Source organism: Molothrus ater, chromosome 3, assembly GCF_012460135.2.
Source record: "Molothrus ater isolate BHLD 08-10-18 breed brown headed cowbird chromosome 3, BPBGC_Mater_1.1, whole genome shotgun sequence".
Classification (NCBI taxonomy): domain Eukaryota; kingdom Metazoa; phylum Chordata; class Aves; order Passeriformes; family Icteridae; genus Molothrus; species Molothrus ater.
The window spans coordinates 31,375,998-31,396,462 of record NC_050480.2 but is presented as its reverse complement, the minus strand read 5'-3'; positions in this window follow the sequence as shown (position 1 = coordinate 31,396,462).

Here is a 20,465-nt window from a genome sequence, read left to right as displayed (position 1 = left end):
CCTTAAACATCTGCAGGAAGGCCCTGCCCAAGCCAGCTCTGATGGGGGTTACCTGGGGCCCCGGAAGCAATCCAACTCCTCTTTATTCTCCAGGGTGGGTATAACTAGGCTGTCATCTCTTGTGAGGACCATGGTCATAGTTTGGTGTTGGAAGTGAGCTCAGGCTGGTTGGAGAGGCTGTACATGATTGAGAACCCTGCCTTTGGAGAGGCTGGAACGTAGGAGAGCAGCTGCCCCTCAGCCTCCCCAGAGTTTGCACCTGGCTCGCCTGTGCCGTGGCCCGAGGTGAGGCAGGGACACATGGAGGGAGGCCAGGTTGTCAGGCTGGCGCTCTGATCTCGTCATACAGCCTTTCACCGTGTGCATGAGAACTTTCCCTGAAAGGCTTCTGGTCACGTCCACGTTTTGGTTGCTGGCTAATTAAAATGCTATCTTCAGGCAGCCAGCTGATGCTTTCCTCGTGCCTGCTGCGTTTATTCTGTGTGATTCAGAGAGCGGAGGCACCGTGAAAGGCAGAAAAGGGTGCCCTAGGCAGACACAACAGAAAATACCACTGGCAATGGAATAAAGAATGCTTTTGGTTGGAAGCCCTGTCTGTCTCTCCCTTTTGGCACCTGCTAGCTGGTTTAACCCCTTGTTGCTGATGTCTTGCACTGCTCATCAGGTCTGTAAGTCAGCCAGGCTCTGCCTGGGCTCCACCACCACCTACAGTGTCTGTGTCAAAAGTGCCTATAAATCTCCTGTCCTTCAGCATGGTCCCACAAAGGGCTTTGGAACCCCAAAGGAAATTCATTTCACAGGATATGTCCTCCACTGTCTCCCATGGGACCTTTGGTAGTGAGAGATGGGTATTTTTAAAGTAGTCCATGTGGTGAGTGAGCAGGCAGTCTCTCTGTGCTTGGGATGGCTGAAATTCAAGGCTAATCCGGATCATCTAGCACAAGGTCTGCAGTCCTGGTCTGGGCAAGCGCCCTGTTTGCTCCCAGCTCCCCATTTGGGGCCAGGCCAGTGTGGCCCTGGTGGCACTGTGCCACCCCACAAAGCAGCTGCTGGCCCTTGTTGTGCCCCACAGCACCTGACACCCTGCACGATGGGGTGGCTGAGCTGCTGGTCATCCCAGAGCAACCAGGCACTTGTGCCTAATAAGCCTGGACCTCCAGCCAAGTACCCCATATCTTGTAAGAGGTGGTGAGTTGTGGATAAGAGCAGGGAGGTGATATCCCCTGCGCAGCCGTGAAGGAGGGTGCGAAAGGAATGCACAGAGTGCCTGACCACAGCTTTGGGGAAAGCTTGGCCTTTCGCGTGGGAAGGTGGAAGGACCCCAGAGGCTTTGCATCATGAAGGGAAAAAGGGTGAGGTTTCCCTTCAAATGTCAGAGGTTTGCTGGTTGTCTGCCTCAGGATAGTATCTGCAGAGGTGCAACTCTCTGTCTTGTGTGAGGTGATTACAGATATATAAAGGGAAGCAGGCTTATTGGGCAAGTGCCACCTGTTTACCTGCCCAAGCCTGGCTTTCCAAGGCCAAAAAGGCCTTTCCATCAGGATTTCTTTAAACTTGCTGCCTCCATACATCCAGGTGAGCAATGCTGCCTATCCACAACTGAGAGATGTCAGGAAATATCTGCAGTTCTGGGTTATACCTGTACATTGTGACACGGGGCTAATCTTGCTGGTTCGTGCTCTATATTTTTACCTCGCTTTTTCAGATGCCCCAAGCACTTCTTTGGGAGAAAAAAAAAGCTCCATCTCTCCCTAGCCTGTGTGTGCCCAAGCATCTCTTTAGGCATCAGGGTGCCCACTGCAGCCAGCTGCCATCGGGTTCTGTGTGTTTAGCACCCACGTGCCTCTGCTGACCAGCCCACCACATTGCCCATCTCCTGGCCACACCTGGTGCATGCAGCAGGGGGAAGGCATCCTGCAAGCCTGATGCCAGCACAGGAGGGCTTTACTTCAGGGCTTGCTTTGACACCTCCTTTGTCAGCTATTCTGAGAGTTGTTGCTGTGCTCCATGTTTGTAGAGTGTTGCATGGTGGGACCCAGGCTAGGGAGGGTGTCTGACTCTGCTCAGCCCCCTGCCAGGCCTGGTGATGAGTGTCAATTCCTGCTGAACATTCCTCATGGAGGCTCACGTAATCCCAAAACAATCTAGGATGCAGGTCAGGATGCCTTGCTCCCAACCTGTGTGGTAGCTTTGAGGTGAAATCTTCGGCCCCAGATGGCATTATCTCTGAATCTTGGTCAAATGAGTCTGTGGAAGGAAGGGTATGATTGATGCAAGCTCTTGAGCCCTTGCAACCCTTTTCAGTGGGAGCAGTATCTAAGGGGAGATAAAAAGGAGGAGAGGCAGCACAAGATGAGCATAATGATCAGCTTATGCAAGTAATTCAGTTCCATCAGCTCTTCAGAGATTTTAAGGCCTGAGCCCTTCACCTTCATTTGCCCATAACTCCTTCCTGAGCCATGGTGTACACTTTGGAAAGGTGTCCAAGCTTCCATCTCACTGCCTGGCCTTCCTGACCTTCTCACCTACAGAGAACCTGCTGGTACTGGATTCAGCCTGTGCCACAAACATATGAATACCAGGGAGTAGATGCTTATGTCATTGGCCTCTTCTCCAGAAGCAAGACCCACACCAGCATTCCTCCCTGCCCTTCCTTCTGTCCTCAGTTCTGACACCATGAGTGCAGAAGCAAAAGCCCCAATAGAGATTTATGATGGGCTCATTCTTTCAAAGAAACCCCTTACCCGGTTGCTCAGATGCCTGTGCAGAGACTAACTTCTGGAAATGCAACTTCCTGTTGATCACCTCTACTATTTTTCTTCACCACTCCAATCTGCCCATTCTCCCTCCAAGCCCCCTTCTTCGTGTTGGGCAGCTTGCTGGAAGGTTCAGGTCTTCTTTTTTGCACTGCAAGGACCTCACATCTGGGAGAAGCAGCCTGAAGACTCCTGAGCAGATTATGTTTGTTCCAAGGTGTTGTTACTCTTGGGGATAAGAAGCTAACTCCTACTTATTTTGATTTATCTCTCTACAGGTAGTGTGGTGAATGGGGGTCAACGGCACAGGATATGATTGTTTCCAGTCTTCGTAGGCATAATAAATTATGAGTCATTGGATCATCCTGAGTTATTCAGTGACTAATCTGACTCTGGTCCTGAGGCCGAGGGCCAATTTTTTGTTGCAGTATTGGCTTCCCAGAGCTCTGTGTTGTGGATGTGTAGTGTAGACCTAGTCGACACGCAGCACCTGGGAGAACTGGCTGAGCTGCCGGAGGAGGTGCTGATGAGTCAGGGGGTGGCACTGCCCTCTGCACCAGTACCCCACTGGGGTGACTGGATGCACGGTGCAAGTGGCTGGGACTTTTGTGAGTCACTTTGTGGGACTGAGTGTGATCCACACCCTTGCTGAATTGTTGGGACCAGTCATAGACTCAGAGACATCCCAAGAGGCACAATTTGTGGGTTTAGATTGTCTTGTGAACCACGTGCTACTGTCATGAACAGCCTAACCTGTTGCACTGCCTGGACTCTGTCCTTCTCTTTTCTCTAACTTAATTTCACCCTTAAGTTTGCAAATGTGTCAGTAGGTGTGTTCCCTTTCTCTCTGATGTAGACCCTCATATGCTTGTGGAGTCTAATTATGTCCCTCTGGAGTAATTTCTTGGCCAGTGACATAAAATGGATCTTTAAATCCCATGGTGTCAGCTCATCGAGCTCTGCCCTCTATCATTCCTCTTTCTTATATCCCAACACCTTTCATATATAAAAATAATACTCATTTCCTCTCAAAAGTTGTCTATTGCTAAACACGCTCAAAGGTGAGTCACTCCAAAAACATAGAAGAGGCAGCTGGCTCTGAACATATCCCCTTATGTCTCTCTCTAGATGCACCACTCCATGGTTGCTCTTTCTCAACCTCTTCTGGCAGTTCTGCTTTCCAGGGTGTCCCCTCCCACTGCAAAGCAGCTTTGCCCCAGATACATTAGCTTATCTTTTCCCAAGTTAAATCTCATTTTGTTTCCTGCTCATTTCTAATCTCTCTAAATCCTTTTGGAGGATTTCTCAGTTTGCTCTGGAATTTGCAATCACTTCTGCTGGACGTGCCAAGTTGGGGAGTTCATGAGACAACCTTCTCCTTGGTGCTGCTGAGTCAGGAGGGTGCTGTGGCTGCCAGTGCTGGGGTGGTGGTGCTGGTGCCCACGGAGTGGATGCAGTGCGGTCCTGCACGTAGCTATGCTCAATCACCTGGTGAGCCTTGTTTCTGCCTCACCATCAGATAGGGATTGCCTAGAACAGCTGAAGGAACCATGGGAGTCAGCAAATCCTGGTCTGTAGAACAGCGCAGAGGTGTGGGAAGAGAAGGAGCTGGGTTCAGTTCCCAACTGGATCACTAATACCGCACTTTCCCTCCCTTGCCTTGATTCCTCCATGCATAAGACAAATCCCATCCTCTGTTTTTGGATCCTTGACATACACCAAGTGCCATTTACTAATTCTTATTTTATTTCCATTTAGTAGAAGGCTTCCCACCTTGCTGAAATGGTAAGGGTTCTCTGTATACCTTCTCCCAAAGCAGGTAAGTCATGGCCCCTCACCACGCAGTCCCAATGACAGTCCCATCTCCCTGCTCCTCTCCATCATTAGAGAGAGAACCTCAACAGGCATTTGGGTACCAACAGCATCTCCTTCCATCTGGTATTTAGGAAGGAGACAGGAGCAAACAGGATAGAGGAATGAGGGAGAGGGAGAACAACAAGGCACAGCTCAGGAGAGGCTTTGTTGGCTGGTTGAGGTAGGACACAGTGCAAAGGCAATGAGAATGGAAGGTAAGGGATGCCCTGTGAGGTGAGGTAGGAGGATGAGGAGGAGTAGGCTGGCTGTGTCTCAGGAGTGGGGTGGGGCAGGTCTGAGATTATCTATCAGCCCCAGGTGCAGGGAACCCTCCCAGTTACGAAACCTCCTGCACTCCCATGGACACATTTCCCACTGGTTTGAATTTGTTTGAGTGCTGGAAACCTCATGGTGAGGGTTTGAAGAAGGGCCTGAGCTTCCATCCTCCCCAACACCTGATGCACCTTCCCTGGACAGCCCCTTGGCCTCCCCCTGCTACAGAGAGCCCTGCTGCAGACAGGGGGGTCAATATGCTATGTATATTGACTATGCAGATGAAGAGGCACCTGCTAGAGCCCAAGATGGCCAATGCTGAGAATCTTGTGCTACTTACACCAGCACAAGACCAGTGTGGTGTGAAAAACTACCTGCTTTTAGCCAAACCAAAAAGATTTTGGTCTTTCATGCTCCTGAAGATATGAAATCCAATATGACCCAAGTATACGAAAAAGCTCAGAAGGCAATCATGCCCCAATTGCATTCGTTTTCAAAGTGCTGTGAGGTTCAGCTGGGCAAGTGGTTTGGCAGCAATGACTTTCCTTCCTAGCCTTGGATCCTGCCAGTAAATCCCCTCAGGCATCCTTCAGACTCCACTCTTCAGGCTCTTGCCATATCCCTTTAAATCCAGGTTCCACCCTATTTTTAATCTGCTCCCTATCTTCTGGTGTTGTCAATTGCAGACCTTTCCTAAACCTGGAAGGGAGCTGTATATTCATCCTTGTCTTGCTGTGGATATTCTACAATTTTTCACTCAGTTTTAAGTCACTTGAGATCTATTTGCCTCTTGGGCTGTAAATACACATAAACATCCAGACATCCAATCAGGAGTATCCACAGCAACTGCTAAATATTTTTTTTTCCAGAGGAGACCTTCAGGAAACGTTGGTGAAGAGGTGAAGTTCCAGCTGTTCTGTGCCAGGGTATTCACTTTCTGCCTATCTGGGGGCCATTTCAGAGGGCTGTTACACTGCTTCACACCAAAGTATCTTTACATCTCCTTCAGGCACCCCAGACATCCCAGCACCATGAGCCAAACCCATTAGCTCCTCATCCCCAGTGTCCTGGGATCACTCAGAATCCACCAGAGCACTGGCACCCTGCAGCTTCCTCACTGGAGGCTCTGCTCCAAGCAGCAAGTTTTCACTTCTTCTTTAATCACATCACCAAGTTTTAATGCCCAGCAAGAACTTTGACCCTTATCCAGGGATTAGTTGTTATCCTTAAGAGCTTTCTGTGGCAAGCCTTATAAAAGAACTCCAGCTTTGGAGAATGTAGGCAAATCATGTCCACTGGGTTAATTTTCTTTATTAGCTGACTACCTCGTTTTTCTATCCGCATCTCTCAGATATCGTCTCCTTGCTCCAGGAGAAGGGCTGTTCCCATCAGTTCACAGGAAGTTCACTGCTGGGATTCTTGCTAGCACCAAGCCATTTGTAGCAAGAAGGGGAGATCTTGACTTTGGTGAAATTAAGGGAAAAATGTTATGTTCCCTCATCAGGGTGTTTCACACCCCACCCCAGCACAATTAGGCAGTGATGGAGGGCTGCCAGACAGATCCTGTAAAGAGGCAAAATGTTTTAAATAGGGGCTGTAGAGGCAGCTGAGGTTAAGCCGAAGTAGCAAAATCCATTTGGCTGATTAGCAATTTTCTTCATGAAAAGAAATGTGGGTATCTGTGTGTCTTTCCTTGTATTTCTACCGTAGCCTATTTAAAGTATAATCCTGTTTACTGAGCAGGATTTCAGTAAGGCACAAAGGAGAAATTCTGTTTGTGTTATTGACTGTTATTTTTCATGTGTGTGCAAGGTACACAGATGCAGGAAAACCGGGAGCACAGTGTGTTTTGCTCTAAATAATTAGAGGCAGGATTCACAGGTATATTCTGGCTGCTTTCAGCCTTTCCCGTGACAGAAAGCAGCTGCACACCCAGCATTAGCCAATCTGCTAATAGGCTGTGTCACAAGACACAGCATCACCATGTCTCACAAAGCAACTGCATTGTCCTCCCTAAGCTTATTGTGTGAAATATCACGGGAACACCACCAAATCGTGTTCCACAGACCGTTCCAGACTAAACATCCACGACCCAGCTCCCTGATCCAGACTGAGGGTCCTTGAGGGAGGAGAGAAGGCACCTTGCTTTTGCTGAGCTGAGAGCACAAGAGGTCTGTGCGCTCGATCAGCATCTCCACGCGGACCTGCCTGTGTGAACAGATGCTAATGCATCCAGGGACTCCTCACTTTCTCATTCAGATGATAAATTTGTGAACCTGCTAGTGACAAAAGTCTTTTCTGTGGATACCTCTGAACTAGATCCTTGGCTCTTTCAGTCCAAGCAGCCTGGAAGACACCAGGAAACAGTGGATCCTTTGAGTCCAGGGTGCTGGCTAGCTGGTTAGCACTGGATGACTGGTCTCTAACTCACTGAGGGTCAGAGGGTGTGAGTAAAGATGGAAGGCAGTTTAAGGATAGGGAACCTGCTCGGAGGATACTACAGAGAATGAAAGGAGTTTTGGATAGGATCTTGTAGCCAAGACAAACCAAAGCTGTAGCATCTATGCAAGATTCTTTTTGCTAAACCCTTTGCCTTTGTGTAGAAGAAACTCACTAAAATTATAGTGTTGTGCATTGCAGATGATTCTGTATCTTGATATTCTGCCAGAGCTGGGAGTCTTGGGTTGTCTTCCCAGCCCTGTCCCTTGTTTTCTAATTAGTGCGGTGTCAATCACTTCTCTGATCTGTGCCTCAGTTTCCTCAGCTATTAATGGTGATAAGAGTACAGCAATGATAACAGTATTGAGCTGCCCTAGGGCCTGATTTGTAAGTGAATTAACAGTGAGGAGTTAAAGAAGAATTAATTGGTGTCCTCTGCTGAGTGCTCAGAGATTCCTGGATAGCGGGCAGTGAGTGGGGAGCAGAAGCTTTGTGTGCAGTGCAATGCCCAGCCTGTCCCTGGGCCTCTGCTCCTCGCTGCCTGACTCCAAAGGAAAGTCACGCTTTCATTAGGATGAGTGCTCATCAGTCATGTAATGTTAATTCCAGGTGTGCAGCACACTGTGTGGGCAGGGTGGATCAGTTTCCCAGCTGCAACTCGTCTTCCCTTGAAGCAATATTACTTCCCTTGAAGTAATGAGATAATTCAGGACTAACATTCCCTAGGAGACCCCTGCATGTTGCCTGTGATGACAAAGAGAAAGGAAAAAACTAGGAGAAACAGAGTGAAGTGGGATGTTGCTTGTAGCACACTCGTGCTGTAGTGTTTTAACCATAAACTGGTAAAAACTAGGAAACACAGCCCTTCAGGAAAAAAACCTGGAGAGTGGGAAGCATCACATGAAGTCTGCTGGGATGGTAAGATCAAAAACTGGAAGGAAGTATCTGCTGAAAAGTGAATTTGGCCTCCAGCTCCAGAGTATGAACTGTGAGTCTGAGGAATGACAACAGCTTATTAGGTTTCAAGTTTTTTCAGTCTCTGAACCCTTGCCCCTCTTTCAGGACTGTTTCAGAGCTTTTCAGAGAAGCTGGGCATGTAGATCTTTGCAGAACACCCAGCAAAGTGTCCTACTCCATTGATTCTTCTGGATCACTAAGATCCAGATCCATGTAGTCATGAAATCTGTGGAGGTCTCTGGAGCACAAGCAGTAGATCACCCTTGGTGGATCATTTCTCCTCTCTACACCTCAATTTCCTTTCCTGTGGAACAAGGATGTTAAAAACCAGTGTCCTCCTAAACAGCAGCTTGGTACCTAGAGCCTGGCAGGGACAGAGCAGGGAGTCCACATAAAGGTCTGAGAGAGGCCCCAGGAGACCAAGGCTCTTCACGGGCAGGGAATGGTGCCTCAAGCACAGCTTAATGCAGTGTTGGGAAGAAGGTGGGTGCTCAGCACTGGTGTCCGCTCTGCACCCATTTGCACAAACTGCACTGCATGTTACAGCGGTCACTCTGGGACTCTGAGTTGCAGGCGTAGCGTCCTGGCCTGAGACACGGGATATCCCCCATGGGCTGGGACCCCAGCCTGTAACCCGCTCCTCTGCACTCACAGCAGGTCCTTGAGGCAGCCAGGCCCCCTCTCCCCATGGGTTCTACCTCCAGAGATGGAGCCTCTCTCCCCTGAGAACGGAGCAATGTGGCAATGCTGTCAGACCTTGGCTTGTAACAGCAGTAACCTCCGAGCTGCTGACTGTTGCTCAGCAATAAACACCACTCGTGCTATTAATAAACACTATCTGTCAGCCTTGGTATTTTTAATGCCGGGACACTGTGCCCTGGCATGCGGAGCCACTCGGAGACTGAAGGCCGGATTCAGAGATGAACCCAAACTGCTGCGAGGCTCTCCATTGTGCAGCCCTGCAGCCCATGCCTGCTGTGGGGTGGAAGGGCTCTGTTCTCCTTGCTGTGTTAGACAGGATCCAAGTTCTGCCCCACAAGGGATTTCCCCTCCTGTCCTTTGCAATCCCAGAGCACTGACGCTCACAGAAGGCTCTACCCACAGTCATAGGCTGGGATAGATCTAACAGGATCTCTGGACCTGTGTGAGGCAGTGAAAATACTTCAGCTTTTTTCCCGTGATGATGTGCCAGCACATTTAGCTGAATCAGCAAGGGAATGCTGTCTACTTGCACTGTGTCTTTGGACTCACAGTCCTGCTATGGGAGGTTTCACACACCAGACCTTGAGAAGTGCTCCCCAGTGCCTAGAGGCTGTCAAGAGATCGACTGATGGGATTGGTGCCTCTGAATGATGCACTTGGATATGGCCTGCCACACGAGACCTCTCTGCTGGTAGACTGGAAAATAATAGGAAGGAATAGGAAAATTTATGGGGGGCTGATCATGTTGTACTGTTGCTCCTGGCTGCTTCCAGGTGGCTGCAGTGTGAGCCATCCCTGCACCCATCCGGTGTGTTCTCCGCTGGGGTTAGCCTGTTCCCAGGCTGCGCTGGGGGCATTGCCGTGAGGCCGCGGCGGGGCCTGCATGGCTGGCAGTCCGATGCAGCAGGACAGAGCCGCTTTCACCTTCAGCCCCAGTGTTTGTCCCTGACAGTGGGGCTGGGGTGGTGGGTGTGTGGCAGGGCTCAGGGGCAGCGAGGGGTGAGGGTGATACCAAAGAGGAGCAGGGTGGCCCCGGCGCTGCCGCTGCTGCTGGTGCGGGCCGCGGGCTCTGGGGCTGCACCCCAGGGCTGCTTCACCCTTTGCCACCACTAAAGCAGCCGTGGAGGGTTTTGGAGGGGCGGTGGGAGAGGAATAGCCGAACAAATAGTGAGCTGGCCGAGCAAACAGCGGCTGATGTGAAACAATCGGGTCCCGTTCTGCTAAAGCTCAGCAAATACTGCGTAAGGCCTGCTGCTGGCAGTGGTGCTTGCCCTAGTCATCAGGTAAAGTATCAGAGGGCAGATACAGAACAACCTGGGGAGGCAGGGAGAAGTTGTGCAAGAGAAAGATCTGGCCAGCATGACTCAACACTCATTAACAGCGGCACACCTACGAGAAGCACATTAAACCTGAAAGGAAGAAGATCAAGTACCTTATTTCTTCCCTTTGCTGTAAATAATCTCTTTTATCACACGCACATCTCAGTGTCTGCATAGAGAGAGCAGCACTGTGTATTATAATCCCCTCCTAGCTCTGAGTGGACCTATCTCTCCTGCCCCACTTCCCTCACCAGCCCAGCTCCAGGCCTCAAAGAGCTCCCCAAGACTGACAGGCTTGTCAGTGGTGTGATCCTAAAACCATTTCTCACCCACTGCTGTGGATTCTGCCTTCTTTAGAGCCATCCACCCTCATGTCTGCAACCTCTTACAAAGGCTGAAATAGCTGAAGGACGGCACTGGCCTTGCACTGTGAACCATCCTGCACTGGGCTGACAGTGCCCATAGCACAAGTTGAGAGATGCCCTCAGCTTTTAGGTTCAAGCTGGGCTCTCTGAACACCATCCACTTGCACCTTGCCCTTGCCTGCTGGCTGGTTTCTTGGACATGCAGTTGAAGAAAGCATTGAATGAGGGAGGGACCAAGGGAGGAGACTTTTTTATGTCTAGGTATAAATATCCTGACCTGGGGGATGTGTGCAGAGTGGAGACATGAGCAGAAACTCTGTCTGCAGTACACCTGACACTGGTGCCCCTTGCTGGTACATCACTGGGAAAATGGCCTTGTTTTTCTGCTCCTATTAAAGTCAACAAAACATAGGTTTACACTGAAGTGCTCAGTATACAGCTGTAGGACTGGCCAAGGAGCAAAGCTCTCTCAAGTCACTTCTCCATTAGTATTTTACAGGGAGATAGCTAAACCCAGCCATCCATTGCATATGTCTGCATTGTATTCCAGCGGGGGGATTGGACCCTGATGAGCTTGGGTTTTAATCTGAGTTTTAACCTAGTTTTCTGTCTCACAGCATGGATCCCAGTAGTGGCATGTCACTGAGATGTCTGGACTGCACACCCCTCTTAGACCAAGCTTGGCTGTCTGCTGCTGCTGCCCATACTCTCCCATTACTCTCCATCTAGTCTAAAGATAAAGGGATGTCTTCTTAAGCCATTCCATGATTTTGGACTGCTCTTTTGTCACTTTATGTCACTGTCAAAATCTCATTGCATTTTCTATGGCAAATCCACTCCAAATCCACCCCAAGTGTTCCCCTTCTGCCCTGCTGCTCCTAATATGTCTGAGCTTTTGGGTTGGCTGGTCTGGACTAGGGTGGGCAGCCCTCTTGCAGTTTTGAAGAAGGGAGCTCGCTGCAAAGGCAGAGGCTCTGGAAGGTGTGCTGTGTGCTGCAGTGGGGATGGACCGTCCCAGCCCTCTGAGCCCAGTGGCTTTGCTGTTCTAGACTGTTATCTGCTGCAAAGGAGACAGAGAAGACCCCTCCAAAAGGCTTGCTGTGGGCACTCTGAGAATGGGAAAGGGACACAGGAAGGAAGGATGGGGCAGGATTAACTCAGAAATACCATTTTAGGCCCACTGTCTATTATCTGATTCAGATTAAGCTTCTTCCTGCTTTTCTCTTTCTGCTGTTGACACACAGAAGAGTGATGCCCCCACAGGGGAGGGTTCGGATATGCTCCAAATGATGTCAGCTTTGATTTATTATTGTTTAATATCATGTTGCTTACTGTTGCCATTTCATGGAGTTAGCTCAGTTTGGGAAAGACTGCTATTCTTTGGACAGGACAGATGGTCTGAAAATTAATTTTTTTTCCCTTGCCTAACTAAATATCCAAGGCAGGCTGTTCTGTCATCAGAGCTTTGCTTAGGCAAGATCTTTCCTTGGCAGAAGTGGTGGGGGAGAAAGGGGGGATAAGGAAGAAGGCAAGAGGGGGATGTGTGCGCTCTACCACAGTTGAGGTTTCTCAGTTTGTCTCCTTGTCTCCCCTCCACAGAACCTCCTTCCACCCTTGCCAGTTTCCCAGTGGTTTAATTCAGAGTTACATCTGGGATGGGGCCAGTGCCAGACATTGCAGGGAAAAAGGGCAGGAAATGCAGCTGCAGGTAATTACAAAACAACCTGCTCAGATGCGTCCTTTTGTCCCTGTCAGTCAGGGCTGGCTTGTATTTTGGAGGAAGAGGGCTAAGATCTCTTACATTTCTATTCTGTCTCATGTAACTCTGGTGTTCTTTTTTATCCATTGAAACATCTGATCCTTTCGTGCTTCCTGCAAAGCTCTTGGCCTCCCTGATGACAATGATTTCCATCTGTGCTCTCACTCAGATCATTTCCAGGCTCCTTTTGGTGAGCATGTGGATTCACAAGGATCTGGGCTCCCGTTTTGTGAATGAGCTTAAGGGAAGATTGCTTGAGCTCTTGCTGCCTCTCAAGCTCCACAAAGCTCAGCTCCCTGTCCTGCAATCAGCCTGGTTGGTGTAGGTGGATCTCCATCAGGGTAGCTGGGTTGTGTTGCGGTCCTTGCCAGGGTGATGAGCCAAATTGGTGAACTGTTCAGAGCAGGGAGAAGAGGACTTCAGGCAGAAGGAGAGGATGTTTCCCAGAACCACATGCTCAAAGCCAGGCCTAGTTTCCACCTCAGCCAGAACCCTACCTGACACACACTTTACTTCTCCAGTGTCCACCAGGAAGAGAAAGATCACTGCATTTGTTGCCACTGCCATTTTTAGTATGCAGCTCTCAAGCACATAGACTTATATAATCTCAAAATGTTTGCTTATTTTGTTTGGCATGAATTCTAGAGGACATAACTGTGGGTTTCCGAATATTTAAGGCCAATGTGTTATTTATAAGCAATGTTGGAAACATCCTGAGCATGTGGATTTTAGCAAGGGTTTGGTATGTCCACACACCTCAGGTTTGCCATTCTGCTATGCTGTTTGTGGTGATTGCATTTGAGGTTAGCAGTGTCTGTAGTGGTGCTAGACTCATGACATTCTCTTCTCAATATCTTCAATCTACTGGCAAACAGCAATGAAATTATCAGGCAGGTAGTGAAGGACTGAGTGAGACCCTGCTTTTGAATCCCTTGCAGTGCTCCTGTTAAAACTCCCAGCAGCCATCACACCCCTGCTCCCTACTCTCCTTTGTCCCTCAATAGAGTCCTCATCATTTTCGTCTAAGACGGCAACCACCCTGCTTGGCACAGCACCCAAACCTGGAACTACATCCCCAGGGAGGAGCAGGATGCAGAGAACTGAGCCTGCTCCTCTGTGTACTCCTCTGTCCACCCATCCCTCATGGTGTTTAAACAAGGTTCATCTCCATGCTGGCTGCCACAGCATGCATCTTCATCAGCCTTTCCTCCAAGATACACAATCCCAGCAGCACAACTGCCTGACAATTAGCCAAGAGCCAGAGCAGCTCCTGTGGCCCACGTTTTCCTTCTGCAGGAGCAATTAGGCTGCTCGAGACTGTCTTCAGTAGGCTGATGTTATCTGTGCCCTGATGAAGGCGAGCAGCCCTAAGCCCTTGTGCTAACTATGCCAGGGTCACAGAATCACAGGATATACTGAGTTGGAAGGGACCCACAAGGATCATCGAGTCCAATTCCTGGCCCTGCACAGGAGTATTAAATTTTTCCCCTCTGCCTGTGTTCCTCTATCTGCAAGACAGGCTGAGCTTCAGAAGTCTTCCAGCTATCTCCAGCCAGCAGGCAAAGATTTTCCCCTCCGCCTGTGTTCCTCTATCTGCAAGAAGTCCAGCTATCTCCAGCCAGCAGGCAAAGATTTTCCCTTAGCAGCACCAAAGATCAAGAAAGCCTTTCTGCTCTGTGCTTGAGTCAAGCCTGCAAGGCTTTTTGGAGAGGTATCCTGCACTGCCTGCAAAAGCCACGCTTTTCGTAATATATTGAGGGTAGGGAACCACTCTGGCTGGTTCTGTAGGGGAGACCCTTAGCTTTCCAACCAAACCACAAAAGGTCTGACATTTTGCTGTCTGCTAATTGAGACAAGATAAGTTTGCATTAGGGATGCCTGTTCCTGCTGACACTGTCATATCCAGAGGGTCTGCTCTAATTGGGTGTTAATTGTGTCTAGGAGCACTTCCAGCCACTCTGTGTCACAGCCCAGGGAGAAACGATCTCTACCCTGGAAAGCTTTTACCTAATTGGCCAAGACAGATAGGCAGAGAGACAGAAAGAAGGAAGTGGCAAAAGCCTTGCCCAGGGCCACGTGTTGGGTGAGTCGTGGCAGCAGGATGTGCAGCCCAGTCTTGTGATATTTGCACTGTGGATACACATTACGTCCACCACAGGGATCAGGCACAGCATGGTACCAGAACCATCCCAGGGTCCACCTTCCAGCTCACCCTTCCCCTGCCTGAGGGTACTTCCCTCTCCTGGCACAAACCTCAGCTTGGCAGGGAAAGCCTGGTTTGGCTGGGAGCATGGGTGGAAGGACAAGGAGGTAAGCCCTGGCCAGCCAGCAGCCCTCAAGAGCAGATGGAGGGTTTGGAGCATTGTCTGCAGGGGATGGTGACATCTGGGCAGATGCAGGGTATGTGGCACTGAAAGTGATGTGGCTGATGCTGGTGATAACCATGCAGCCTCAAGAGTGATGTGTGTGGTGAGCCCTTCCTGTGTATTGGTGGTGGGACCCCTTCCCAGAGCAGCCACAGCACTGATCACTGAGCCTGGGGTCACCTCTCTGACACTGTGGTGTCTGATGCTGCATTAGTCACCAGAGAGAGAAGACCAGGGTCAAGTTCCATGCATGTCACTGGTTTAGTTGGACTCTGTTCCTGGCTAATGTGGAATTTGTCACGGGTCAAAGAAGCCAGATTGGCACCAAAACTGTTCCTTTGATACCTGCCTTGCCTTGAGTGGCTCCAAAGTAAAATTAATGAGACTATCAATGCTTCTCTCTATGCTGTGGCACACATTCTCATAGGTCAGCCCCAGCCCTGTCCTGATCTCACACTGGCCAAGGCTCTACCCCATACCATCCAGCTTTGCTGCAGAGTTTGAGTGACAGGACATGGAAAGAGACCAGTCCAGCCTAGGGGCCTTCTTGATGAGATGTTTTATTCTTCTACCCATGATTATTTGGGGTACATCAAGATCTTTAGTTTAACGTTCTGGAGGAACAGTTTATAACTTACAGCGACTGCAAGTTCTTTAAACAGCAAGCCAAGGTCTTGCTAAGGAGGAGAAGGGCAGGAATGAGAGAAAATAACCCTGAACTGTGAGACACTGAATGGAAAAAAGATCCTTATTTCAAATGTTTCAGCAGAGTTTCTTCTAAATACCAAAAATCATTTGGGAACTGCTTGCTGCTGCCCAGAGCCCAGAGGATGGGAGAGGAGGTAAGTTAGGAATGATGTGTTTCCAGCAGGCTGGGAGGATCATGGCTCCTGGGCTTCAGAATCAGCCTGATTTGCAAGCCATTTCAGTGTATACATGCCACACATTATTGCCCACAGGACTCCTAGTGTGTCTGTTTGCCCTGTTCAGCAATTTCTGATATTTGGGATCACCCAGCATTTGGCTCAGGGGCTTTGTTCATTGAGGAAAGTCAGCTGGGGCAAGAAACAAGAGATTTCACTTTCTCCCTGATTAGATGAACCAGTCCAATGCAATTAAGCAGCTTAGCTTAAGGCAACAGAAGCCATTATTGCTGGGCTCCTCTGCTCTTCTTGAACTCTGTTATCCACACCAAAAATGTCAGAGGAAAAAAAATTTTCCTTCTGTGCCTGGCGTCTCCCTGGCGCTGGCTGAGTGGCAGGTGCATATCTGAGATAACTCTGTGTGCATCTATCTGATCACCTTCTCTCCCTACTTCAGGCTGTCTCATTTGAGGTGGGATGGGAGTCGGCCTCATAAGAGAGCAAGAACACCTCAGCCCTCTTTATGGAAAACCTCCTTGTTTTGGCAGCCTTCCTCACTGTCAGGGACAGAGATCATCTTGGCTGCTGAAGGCACCATGCAAAAGTCTCCACCTGCCCCTTAGGAAACAGCAAGGGTTGATGAGAACTCCTCTAAGATCTTTGGGCTTCTTCATCCTTCTTCTTCTCTAGGCCTGCATCAGAGAAGGGGGGATGCCCGGGGAAGGCATGTAACATGCTCCACTTTTGGGATAATCTTGTGACTTTTTATCTGAGCCTGATCTTGATGTGTACTGCTGGGTTGGGAGGGGGTTTGCAGACTGGCATAAATATTGCATGGATATTCTCTTCTACTTATGGATATCTATGGTACAGTCTCACTCCTCCTTATTTCAGCAAAAAATGTGTAACATTCAAAGAAAAACACACACACACACACACAGATGCATTCATGTACATACATTCATACACAGCTGTGCAGTACACAGAACTGATCCCTATACCCATCCCCAAACACAAATGGAGCTTGAGGGCAGGGTGTATTCACTCCTGCCCAAAACACAGACCGTCTCTTCCTTCACAGCTGGTTCCAGTTGATTTCCTATTTACCCAGATGTCACTAAGCATGGCTCTGCTACTCAGACAGGTTTCCCAGTAATTATTCACTGTGAGTTTTTATATTCAGGTCCTGGTCCTGCTATCACCCATTCATGTATTAATAAAGACAACTAAGGGCCTGTGTTTAGAAAGAAATCTATTTCCAGTGAAAATGCCTCTAATCCATCTTGCTGGTTAGAAAGTCCTCAGTGTCCATTTGGCACAGCAGGAGTTATGGTCCAGTAGTTGCTTCCAGCTAAATAGTCTGAGAAGTTGTCCCAAGATCCCTGAAAGGGATATGGGCACTTCCATAGCACTTCAAACACCACTTTTGCTACTGGCTATAAAGTGTCCCTGCAGGAGATATTGGCATATATCACAGCTGCTGCAATGTGATGCTTAGAGCAGAACAGCAGAGCTTGAGAGACAGGGTTCAGAGGGCAGAGTCTGAGCCAGGAAAGGGTGCAGAGATCGGTGGAGGTAAATACACACCAACACAGACTCCTGTGGACATAATAGAAACTGCAATTATGGAGACACCTCTCTCTTTCTTCTAACAGACACAAGACTCACACTGTACCCTGGGAGAAGACCAGAATGGACTGGTTTGGCTTCAAGGTGAGTCTCTGTAGAGGATTAAGTTGGAATATGAACTCTTATTCTCGTGACAGACCTCTGACTAGAATTGAAAATCTCATCCCTTTCCTTGAAGAGATTGCATGAGTTTTAAGAACTAAACTGCAGCAATGAGCAACAGAATTTGCTGCCAAATGGGTAGAGCTCCTCTGGGCTGCCAGAAGAGCTGTCTGGTGGGCTGTCTGCAGGAGAAAAAGAACATCACAAGCCTTTCCATCTTCTGTCTCATGCATGAGAGCACTTGAAGGTTGCTTTCTCTTCCTGTGATACCTGGTGAGGAAAATAAAACACTTGCATTACATTCATGCTCCTGCCTGTGGGAGAGGAATGAGGAAAGGAGTCCTATAGGGTAGATGTTAGTCAAACTGCCTCAGGTGCTACCAGGAGGTCTTCAGACACCACCACGATAGTTTGTGTAAGGAAGGGATCGACTCCAAGTTTGTGTTACTGTGGGATAGGGGTCATGGCTGCTGACGTTTGGGGAAGAGTCATCAAAGCCTCAGAAGTGAAGAAATGTCTGCTCCTATAAAAATGACACATGGATGGGGAAGAAAAAGGAGGGCCTCTTTTTGTGAAATAGAGTCAGGAGAGAGCATATTTTTTCACTTTAGCAGGTAGCATTATTCTGGGACAAACAATGATGGTTTCATTTCTGAAGCTGCTTGTCCCTGTGTTCCTGCAGACACAAATATCCTCCCCAATGGTTTTACAACACAGAGAGGAAAGTGACTTCATGGTATTCCTTTTCTGACTGTTTCTCTGACATGTGCTTTCTAAACATAGATCTAAAAATCAGAAAGCACTGGGAGAATTACGGGTTTCTACACCCTATTGTGCATTATAATAATTATAATTATTGTAAATACGGTCCAGACACTGTAATTTTCTGCTCTCCATTGGGCCTTTCTTTTTCATTTTGTTCTTCTTTTTATGACTGTTTTCTAAGAAAGTTTTCATATGTCACCTTATAGATGGGAAATGGCAGAGTCAGCTCTTAAAATAAAAGGAAAGGAGTGGCTTGGGGGGAATGGAGAAAATGATGAGAAGGGAGTGAGGAGAGGGAAATGTCATATAATCTGGTGAGGGCACCAGTGGAGACAATCGGGAGACTTAGTGCTGTACCTAATCTATTGCCAACTTGCTGTGTGATTATAGGCTCCATCTTTGTACGTATTTTTGGTTGTGGAAGCCTTCTCTTATCTCTTATCTCATTGCCTGGCTCAGCAACTATGTGATCATAAGTTTAGAGGTGCTGATCACTTCTCACATGCAAAGTCTGGTTTAAGTTTTTGTAAGGAGGTATGGTAAAAATATTTGAACAGGTGGAGTTTTTACATCATTGTTCAAGTACAGTCAGAAAAACCTGTTTCACATTTTGGATAGAGAGGTACACTATGGTACAGGCTCTAGTTCTGTGCCCTGTGAGTCTCCAGGGCAGAGAGGTGGCTTCAATATATCTTCTTGCACAGGCAACTTGATCCTCTTCCTGTGGACATTAAGGCATGGCATAGAAACATGGAGACTAAGAATCAAGTATATCCAGCATTGCCCCAGCAGGAAATCAGAATTTGGCCAGCGTATGGACTTAGCTGTGTAAAGCAGAAAATGCTCCTACACCTCAGAGAACAGATACAAGTAATGCCACCAACATCTGGGTGAGCAATGAGAAAAGGAAAGATGCAGCAACCAGCATCAGGAGAAACAAAATATCCAGACACCCTGGAGTCAGGAAAGAGAGCTTACCCTGAATTCAGACTGAACTTCAAGAAAAAATTATTAAGAAAATGGAAAAAGGTAGAATAAGATGGATAAGACCTGGGGGATATAGTGCAATGAACAGTAGGAAAACACCAAAAATATCTATGTGATGTAGAGAATAGGAAAGAGGAAGGCAGACAAAGGAGAAATCACCTGGAATGAGAATCAGTGTCCTGAAATAATGAGCTGAGTTGAAACATCACCACCAAAAACACAGCAAGAGATTCAGATTGAACTGCAATGATTTATTCAACTTTTGCCAGAACAGGAGCAAAGTAGTTTGGAGAAGTCTCTTACTGAGAACTTGGACTTCTTCCTCTCCTCAAGAATCTTCACTGGAGACTTCCAAAGGAAACTAAAGAGCAGGAAAATGCACTCTGCTCCATGACCAGAGGGACTTTACTTTTACATAATTGCAAAGAAAGTAAATGAGTCTTTCTGGGTGACTTTCTACCAAGAGTATAATGTCTAGAGTGTGGGCTAGGAGTGTGAGAGATGTAGGTATTACTCTGCCAATGAAAAGGGAAGATTGCAGCCAGTGCAATCAGGATTTTGGCCTGTAATTCAAGGCTGGAGAAGTGATTGACTGTAGCCTGAAAGTGGGTTAGTAGAGTTTAATTTCTGCCTTTCCCACTGTCCTGCAGTAACCTCCTGAATCACTCTCTTAGTACAGCAACTCCAATCAGTTGCTTCACAGAGGGTTTCCTTGATGCTGAATGTGCTGTTTGCAAATGTCCAGAAATCCACTGCTGAAAGGACGAACATTATCCCTTTGCTGTATGGGTCAAGAAGTTCTTACAAGAAGGTCTGTGTATTTGCCTCTGGCTGTCCATAAATACAGTGCTACTGCAGGCAATGCAATAGGCTGAGCACAGCCCTGTGCATTAAGAGGAACATTTGCCGTAGTATTTGGAAATAAGTCAAATAATCTGCTATCTGCATTTCTTACAAATACCACAGATTCCTTACATTTGTGCCTCCACCATTCCAAGCTGTTGCTTTGACTTGCTAATAGGTCTCTGTTGTAAAAAAACCCATGTGTTCTTCTTTTTTTTGTTTTATGGAGCTAACACTCAGATGTTACTTTGTGCCGAGAGAGACAGCAAGGACACAGAGTCTGCTGGATTCCAGGAGGAAAGGTCTGCAGGGCTCCTGGAGGGAAAACTACCAGACAGGTATTTATGAAAAGATGATCAGGTTGAATTCAAGACTGTATTAGAAACTATGTGCTTATCTGGTGTCAATTGGCAGTTTCATTGAATTAATTGGAGCAGTGCTGATTTAAAACTACTGAGGGTTTAGACAATTCTACATAAACAGCCC